Source organism: Rhinopithecus bieti, unplaced genomic scaffold, assembly GCF_001698545.2.
Source record: "Rhinopithecus bieti isolate Rb0 unplaced genomic scaffold, ASM169854v2 scaffold_1530, whole genome shotgun sequence".
In the NCBI taxonomy this organism is placed as follows: Eukaryota; Metazoa; Chordata; class Mammalia; order Primates; family Cercopithecidae; genus Rhinopithecus; species Rhinopithecus bieti.
In genome coordinates, this window is record NW_016803808.1 from 2,148,918 (window position 1) to 2,158,128 (window position 9,211).

At 53.8% G+C, this 9,211-nt stretch overlaps 1 protein-coding gene across 1 annotated transcript in view; it reads left to right on the plus strand.

Moving 5' to 3' along the window:
• Positions 1 to 7,233: 7,233 nt before the first annotated feature.
• Positions 7,234 to 9,211, plus strand: part of KLF11 (KLF transcription factor 11) — a 13,903-nt gene continuing 11,925 nt past the window's right edge. Inside the window, exon 1 of the mRNA XM_017853727.1 lies at positions 7,234 to 8,852. The gene's annotated coding sequence lies outside the window, so the exon portion shown is untranslated. The remainder of the gene's footprint in view (positions 8,853 to 9,211) is intronic.

The window sequence follows — 9,211 nt, forward strand, 5'->3', positions numbered from 1 at the left end:
GGGTTCGTCGGATCTTTTTTTCATGATTAGACTGGAGTCCTGCATCTTTGGAAAGACTAACGTGGCGAAGAAGGGCCTTTCCCATCACGCCATATCAGGAGTAGGTAATTTCAACACAATTTATCACTGGTGACTTTAACCTTTGTTTCTTGATCAAAATGATGACTGCAAGGTTTCTCCACGGCAAAGCTGCTATTTCCCTTTCCATACTTTATTTGTTAGAAACGTGTCACTAAGTCCAGCCCACACTCAAGGAGAGGAAAATTAAGCTCCATTTCCTGGAGGGGAGTTCTCTCCATATATTATTTGCAATTCTTCTATACAGAACTGTACCTTCGCTTCCATTTGCTTATTTACAATGCATTTCATCATCTCTTGTCCCCTCCCTCCAAGCTGAGTGGCTAGGTGAGCTTCTCCCTGGGGCATGTGCTAAGGGAGAGCTCCATCCCTGTGCTTTCTCCTTGCATTTCATGAACTATACCACAATCATTACTTTCCTTGTGAGCTTCCTTACCATGGGACAGTTTTTAAAAAGTCATTTATTGAGCAGTCATTGGCAGGCACCTTTGTCAAGTAATTTTTTTTTTTTTTTTTTTTTTTTTTGAGACGGAGTCTTGCTCTGTCACCCAGGCTGGAGTGCAGTGGCTGGATCTAAGCTCACTGCAAGCTCCGCCTCCCAGGTTTACGCCATTCTCCTGCCTCAGCCTCCCGAGTTGCTGGGACTACAGGCGCCCGCCACCTCGCCCGGCTAGTTTTTTGTATTTTTTAGTAGAGACGGGGTTTCACCGTGTTAGCCAGGATGGTCTCGATCTCCTGACCTCGTGATCCGCCCGTCTCGGCCTCCCAAAGTGCTGGGATTACAGGCGTGAGCCACCGCGCCCGGCCTGTCAAGTAATTTTATGAGCATGATCTCATTTAACTCCCGTGACATCCTGTGGTTATAGTTTCCATCCCCATTTTACAGATGAGAAAACAGGCTCAGAGAGGTTAAGCTACCGGCCCACGGTCACACAGGAACTGTCACACCCATCTCTTCCCAGTGTCCAGGCCAGTGGCTGGCAGCATATCCAGCTTCAACAGGAACTTGCTTACTGAAGAGCAGCCCACATGTGAATGGGCATAAAAAAAGCAAAACAGCAAAATCCCAGGTGGTTGTCCATCACCGCCTCTGGGAGTTGAGCCTATAGTCGGAGTTCGGTGAGTTCAGTCCAGGGTCTCGCCCCCTCCTGCCATGGCCCAGCACCATCAAGCAGAAAGAGGGGTCCTTCTTGTGGTGGAGTGAGGGCTCCCACTTTTTCTTTTTTTCTTTTTCTTTTTTTTTTAAGATGTAATCTCACTCCGTTGTCCAGGCTGGAGTGCGGTGGCGTGATCTCGGCTCACTGCAGCCTCCACCTCCTGGGTTCAAATGATTCTCCCACTTCAGCCTCCCAAGTAGCTGGGATTACAGGCGCCCACTACCACACCTAGTTAGTTTTACCTAGGTTTTCAAGTTCCCACACAGCAGTGGTGAACTGAGGACAGCGCAGCTAGGGTTAGTGAAAGGAATGGCGATTCCGTCCAAACTGCAAGCGCCAGATGATTGGCTCCCCATGCCATGCAGAGTGGCCCAGAGCGACCCAAGGGGACCCAGCATGGATCTATGAGTGACACTGAGCCAGGAAGGTGTCTAGGGAGGGGCTGCAGACCAACCTGGGCACGAGGCCTCTTTCTAAGCCCACCCTGGTTAAGTGCTTTGCAAGTTTCTCAGTGAGGAGCAGCCTCAGCCTGCACTGGGCCTACTCGGTGGAGGTTTCCACGGTCTTTGGAGTTGGAGCCCCCAGTTTAGGGCAGAGACAAGTATAAACTGACCAAGCACTAGAAGAGATGCCCACATAAGGACTCCTGGGAGGGGTACCGACTGCAGCCTGGGTGGCGGCTCCTGGGCAGAGGTGGAGCTGCTGTGGCTACGGAACAGGCCAGCAGGAGGAGCCAGTGGTGATGAGTGCCCTGGTGCCAGGAAAGTCCCTGGCAGAGGGCCTGGCCTGCCTGGGGGAGGCTGGTGACTCCTGGTTCCATCGTGGTCAGCTCTGAGCCAGAAGCTGGCCTGCCTCAGATGGCGCATTTCCTTCAAGTGGTTAAAATTCATTTTTGTGCTGAGTCAGGAGGCTAGCCAGTTTGGGCCTCCCCACCCCCAACGCTGATTGGCACCCGGTACCAGTCATCAGCCTGAGCAGAGAACTGGCTGAGTGCCCCCTGGCTCTGCCCAGGGGATAGGAATGACAGCAGCGTCCCAACAGATTCCTGCTCGGGCCCTGCAGGGATCCACACCAAGTCGCCCTGTGAGATGTTTCTCCACTGGTCACTCTGCCAGTGCCTTGAGCTCCTGGCCTGGCTGGCCCCACTGCCCCGTGCGCTGGTGCCAGCACTACGCTGGGTCACTGGGGAAGTTGGGCTGGCAACACACCCAGATGCAAGCAGTTGGCTGAGCAGATGGGCTGGGTGGCCACGAGGACCCCTGGAAGCCTGCCCTCCCAGGCCAGTCGGCGGTTTGTGCTGTTGCCCAGTGACATGCTGGCCTCCTGAGGCTTTCTTCTGGGGCTGCTCCTGGGGCACTCTGTCCAAGAGGTGGCAGGGTGGCGCTGCAGTGTGGTTCGGGGCGGGACTCAGCGTGAGCCTGGAGGCACGGCGTCCAGTCATTCCTCTGCCCACACTTTGAATAACTGGGACAGGCTGCTTCTGTTCTGTGTCTCCATTTCCCTTTCTGTAAGACACAGAGATTGGACTAAATCAGTCATTCTAACCGCCGCGATTCCTGGACCAGTGGCGTCAACATCATCTGGGAACTTATTAGACATGCATATTTGGCAGGGCACAGTGGTTCATGCCTGTAATCTCAGCACTTTGGGAAGCCGAGGCTGGCGAATCACCTGAGGTCAGGAGTTTGAGACCAGTCTGGCCAACATGGCTAAATCCCATGTCTACTAAAAATACAAAACTTAGCCAGGCATGGTGGTGGGTGCTTGTAATCTCAGCTATTCGGGAGGCTGAGGTGAGAAAATTGCTTGAGTCCAGCAGGTGGAGGTTGCAGTGAACTGAGATCATGCCATTGCATTCCAGCTTGGGCGACACAGCAAGACTCCATCTCAAAAACACACACAAAAAAAGACGTTCAGATTCACAGACCCAACGGAGACCTGCTCAGTCAGCAGCCAGGGGGTAGGCCCGGCAATCTGTATTTTAATGTGCCTTCTGGGCTCATGCTGGAGAACCACTGGCCTGGACAATGGCCTAAGTTTCTTCCTACGCTTATTTCAATTCATTGGGCACCCACTATATAGGAGCGTCTTGTGCTAAGAGCTGGAGAATGCAAAGGTGGATGAGGTATGAAGCTAGTACCAAAAGGTCACCTGTTTCCTGGGTGGCTACCTCCTCTCTGTCCTTGACATCCAGCTCAAATGATGTCTTCTTTGTGCACTGTCCCAGACCAGCCCTCCCACCAGTTCCTCAGACACGAGGAGGCAGCTCCCACCGCTTCCCCCATGCCTGTGCCAGCACGGCTCTTGGTATGTAGGATGTTTGTGAGTCTGTTTCCTGCTGAACAGTAGGGATGGGAAGGGCCGAGGGTGGTTCCTGTTCCTCCACCATCCCACAGCCCTGAGCACCAAGGGGTCCCCTTCCCCGCCATAGACTGTACTAGTCCAGCCTCTGCAAGGCCCCTGCCAAGTGCCCATGTCCTCAAAGAAGCTTTCAGGGCCCACTACACCCATAGTGCCATTCTGGGGCTTTCCTTTGGCAAAAGTTGCAGATTGGGTCATGTGGCCCCTCTACTTTGAGCCTAAAAGCCTAAGCCAACCTGGTTCTCCCTCTTGGGAGGTTTGAAGACGTAACACACAGTGAGGTTGTAGCCCAGCCTGGAGACACAGAAAGAAGGCTGAGTGCAGCCGCCGAGGCAGCCAGTGGCACGCAGCAGGTGTGTCCAGTGCGGGGAGGGGTATGGCAGCCACAGTAGGAACCAAGCACACCGGCTTCCTCAAGCTCCCCGGAGTGATCGGACTGAGCACCCCTTTTTGCGCCTGGTGGGAGCTGCCCGCAGCCCCCTGACTTGGCCGGCTTACAAGGACCCAGCACGTGCTCTTAGCAGCCCCTTTTCCAGGGGCAGGCAGCTGGGAGAAAGCAGCACTGGACCCGAGCTGGAGGGATGGATCCTGGGCCCTCTGCTCACTGGCCAGCAATGAGGGGCAAGTGGCTTCTCCTCTCGTCCCTCAGTGGCTTCATCTATGAATGCGGCTGAAATCAGGGGATCAAAAGGCATGAAGAGCTAGCCCCTAGCACGATACTTAGCCTACTTTTGGTATTTAATAAACGTCTTCTGATCTGGTCCTCCTTCGTGCCTCAACCACATCAGACACAGCGTCATGATGATTTCTCCTCTGAGCAAAATGGCTTTGTGTGAAGTTGCTAGGTCTGAGTTTCCTCACCTGTAAAATACGCAGGTTGACCTGGATGATCTGTGCCTTAGCGACCCCTACAGACCTCTCTGCTCACCATCGTGAGTGCCCCTAGTGGAGGGAGACAGGGGCCCTGGGGTGTTCAGAGGAATGGACGCTCACTTCCAGTCAGGCATTGAACACGTCAGTGGATTGGTGGGTCTGTGATTCATTTATCCATCCATTCTGTCAACCATTTGTTAGGTCATTTGTCAACTAGACAGCCAGCTCAGCGGCTGGTCAGCTCAGAGCATGTTCTGGTCCTTGTATGGCTTCCAGCCCAGTAAGCTCAACCAGAGAAAGAGAACAGAAGAATGAGAATAAGTAAACTCCAACTGCCCACAACACCACACTGAGTGAAAGAAGCCAGATCCCAAACTGAACATACTATATGATTTTCTTTGTATTATGAAAGTGTCACACCCACACAAAAAGTGTCAATACATGCAAAACCAACCAACGGTGTCAGAAGCCATGATAAGGATTATCCTATGCAGGGGATCGGGGAAAGGGTAAGTAGTGACTGGAAGGCAGCTCAGGGGCTTTTGGGACTCTGGCAATATTCTGTTTCTAAATCTGGGTGCTGGTGACACAGTGTGTTTGCCTAGTGAAAATTTATTGAATTGTACATGTAAGTTTTTGCACTTTCCTATATCTATGCTATGCTACACTTCAATAAACATTTACCAAAATAAGAAGAAAGAAAAGTAAGAAAAAGCAAGGAGATGCACAGAGCAGTTAACTCAGCAATTCTGGTTCTAAGAGCTGCTTATCCTGTAGCTATCCTTCCACATGGGCAAATGATGGAGGGGCATGATGTTCCTGGAAAACTGGAAACAACCCGTCTTTGTTATTCAACCAGAATGTTAAATAAATAACACATCACATTCCATATGATAGAATATTACTTAACCATTACAAAGTAAGAGGTTGATCTGCACAAGCCCTAAGGCTGCAAAGTCAGGGAGCGAGTCCAGGAGGTACAGAGCACTACCCTCTGTAGCAGCATGCGTGCATAGCCATAGGCTCTCTCTGGAAGGACACAGGAGAAAGTGGTGGCATTCTGACCTGCAGGCTCACACTCTTCCCTTAGGTCTGTGGCCACATCCAGTCTGCCTGCCAGACCATGCTCTTCCCGAGGGTCTACGGAGCCAGGTGCCAGTGGTCTTAGTGAAGTCTCCAAGTGAATGATTTGCAATAGTCTGTAGCTTACAAATAAATTGCCATCCCTCTGACTGTGGGCAGGGCCAGAATTAGGAGTTTGGCAATGACCACAGCCTGTCTGTCCATCTGGAAGATGGGCTAGATGTGGGCAGAACAGGGGCTCATGGCTGAAGAGGTCACAGTTCCCACAAACGCTTGCTGTCCAAGGAGCAGAAACAGAGCCTGGGACAAGAGAAGCCAGAGTGCCAGGTCAAGGAGAGCTGCTGCCACCTTCTGTCCTGCAGGAAAGAAGACTTGGCAAGGTCATACCAGCAAAACAAGGATTTGTATCCAGGTCTGACTCCAAAGCCCAGGCACACCGCCTTCTGCTAAAGCATCAGCTATTTGGGGGTATCAGGGAGGGCTTCGCCGGGGAGTCAAATGCAGTCTTTTCTTTTGTTTTCTTTTCTTTTCTTTCTTTTTTTTTTTTTTGAGATAGAGTTTCACTCTTGTAGCCCAGGCTGGAGTGCAACGGCATGACCTCGGCTCACTGCAACCTCTGCCTCCTGGGTTCAAGCGATTCTCCTGCCTCAGCCTCCCGAGTAGCTGGGATTACAGGTGCCTGCCACCACACCTGGCTAACTTTTTGTATTTTTAGTAGAGACGGGGTTTCACCATGCTGGCCAGGCTGGCCTCAAATTCCTGACCTCAGGTGATCTGTCCACCTCGACCTCCCAAAGTGCTGGGATTACAGGTGTGAGCCACCGTGCCTGGCCATCTCATGCAGTCTTGCAGGGTCAAAGCAGACAAGGGTTGGTGTGTTCCACGCAGAAGGAATGCCGCCTAGAAACAGGAGAGTGGCATAACCTTGGGAGTACAGGGTTCTGTATTGGGTCACTGGGGGCAGGAAGGTAGCAGGGAAAGCAATTTGGGAAACTGGTCAGAAATGATGCAGGAAGTGCTGGCTGGAGCCTGGTTACAGAGACTCATGGGTTCCTGGCCATGGAGCCTGAAGTCAGTCCTATAACTGTTTGGATTCCAACTGACGGCTTGAATACAGGTTCGGCTCCATCTCTACTTCCAGAAGAGCATTCTGGCAGTAAGGTGATGGCAGATTGTAGGGCGTCTGGCTGGAGGGAGGGAGACCTATTGGGAGGCAGTGGCAACAATTCAGATGAGCAGGTGGTGGCCAGGACAAGGGCTGGCATGGGTGACATAAGAGTTTGAGAGGAACTGAGAAGGAAGAAGGGCATGGTATAATTGGCAGAAGAAAGCAACTGTGGGAAAGGGAGGAGGTAAAGGTGACGCTCAGGTTTCTAGATCAAGGAATAGGGTCTCCAGTTGTGCCCTTCATGGAGGTGAGAAATCCAGATTTGGGTGGAATCTGAGTTCAGTTTTTTGTTTGTTTGTTTTTTCAGACTGAGTCTCTGTCACCCAGGCTGGAGTGCAGTGGTGCGATCTCAGCTCAGTGCAATCTCTGCCTCCTGGGTTCAAGTGATTCTCCTGCCTTAGTCTCCCGAGTAGCTGGGATTACAGGCGCCTGCTACCACACCCAGCTAATTTTTGTATTTTTAGAAGACACGGGGTTTCATCATGTTGGCCAGGCTGGTCTCGAACTCCTGACCTCAGGTGATCCGCCCACCTTGGCCTCCCAAAGTGCTGGGATAACAGGCGTGAGCCACCGTGCCCGGCCCTGAGTTCAGTTTTAAGGACACAATTAGAGGTGCCCACAGGATGTTCAAGCAGGAAGGCTGGTAGATACCTTCAATTCGCTCAGTCACCTACGTGGATGAATTAGACAGCCAGGCTTCCTGGCCTTGCGAGAGTCCTTCTGATGGGGAGACAGACGATAAGCAAATAACTGAAGTAACGGAAAAGGGACAGTTCATGAAAAGTGTTGTGAAGGAAGAAAACAAGAAGGCCCGCGAGAAGGGGACTGGAGGTCTCCCCAAGGGTGCGTTCGCTAGAGGAGGCCTCTCTAGGTGGACTGCGGGTAAGAGCAAAGGGGCATCTGGGGGAACAGCATCCTAGGGAACAGCAGGTGCAAGGACCTGGAGACGGCAGAGGGGCTGCTGAGACAGGTGTCCAGGAGGAGGCCCGGGCTGTCCTCGGGGGAGTGGGGAGAGTCGTGGGGCTGGAGACGGAAGGGCTGGGTCCCTGCAGGAGCTCATAAGCCACAGTGGGGAGCAGAAGCATTACGCTGAGTACAGTCGGAGCCACTGAAAAGGTTAAAGACCCCTGGGGGTGCTGAGTGGCAAGGGGCTGTGGGAGCTGGAGTGGACGCAGGGAGACCAGTTGTAAGGCGAATGCAGGAGTCCAGGCAAAAGAGAATATTCCAGTCTGTATCTAAGACTTAACTTTTCACATACACAACACCCTGCACCCCTCTCAGAGCCTCCGGGGTCTTCATGAGAGCAGTTTATCACGGTTCACTTAAACCCTTTACGATTTCAGCAAACACCTTCTCCTCAGCCTGCTCACCCCTCTGCTCAGAGTGGGCCCCGCAGGAACAAGTGGGGACCAGAGCCCTGCTCAGGTGAGTGGTGGGGCCCGACCTGTTCCCTTGAGCCCAGGCTTCTCTGGCTCAGAGCAAAGCCCCCGGGTGCTGGGATTCTCTCTCTGCTCCCTCTCCCTGGATGTGAGCTTTTAAGGACGATTCCTCACTGCGGCCTCTGCCCCTTGCACTAAGCGCCAACACACATCGCGGCTCAGCAAATGCACGCGCAGTGGACAGACGGAGGGGTGACTCCTCCCGGAGCTGAAGGCTGCGGCGACGCAAATAAACAGCATAGCTCCTGCTCTCCATGAACCTGGCGCTGCAAACGTGGGCAAACCACACCAAGAGAGGCCAGCAACCGAAATACAGGGAAAAAAAAAAGGTGCCCTGGACAGCAGACTAGATCTCTCCTGCAGGCTCGAGGACTACCCGGAGGGGGCGGCGTTTTCTCGGGGCCTAGGAAGAATGAGCGGGTTTCAGCGGGCGTCTTTTGGGTGACTGCCCGTCTCAGCTTCCCCTGACTCCGTAACAGAGCGGAAGAGGCCCAGTAGACGCCAGAGGAGGAGCATCAGCGGGACACTCAGGCCGAGAAGCTCCGACTCCGGGTGTCTACAAAAATGACCGGATGCAGGAATGTCGCCTAGAACCAGCCAGCTTTCCGACCTCTCGGGTCATGGGCTCACTCCAAAGAAACGAAGGGAGAGTGACAGAAATAAAAACAACGAAAGCCGGGTTGAAGCCTCTAGGTGGGTCTCCGCTACCGACTGATTCAGCCGGTGGGGCTACAGGAGGTTCCTATAAGCGCGGTCCTCCCCGCCCCGCACCGAGTCCGAACCCCACCCTGGGATTTCCCCAGGCGCCGCCGCTGCCGCCGCGGCGCCCTCTCCGCCCCGCGCGCCCCCGCGACCTTTCCCTTACTTTCCAGGGCCTCAGGCCCCGCCCCTCGCTCCGACCAAAACACGTGCCGCGTCCCGCCCTGCCCGATCACGCCGCGGCCAGGCTCCGATCACGCGGCCCCCCGCGGCGCTCATTGGCCGGCCGGTTACCGGCCCGGCGCGAATTGGCGGGCGGCGACAGGCCCCGCCCCGACGGGGGGGCGCGGTGT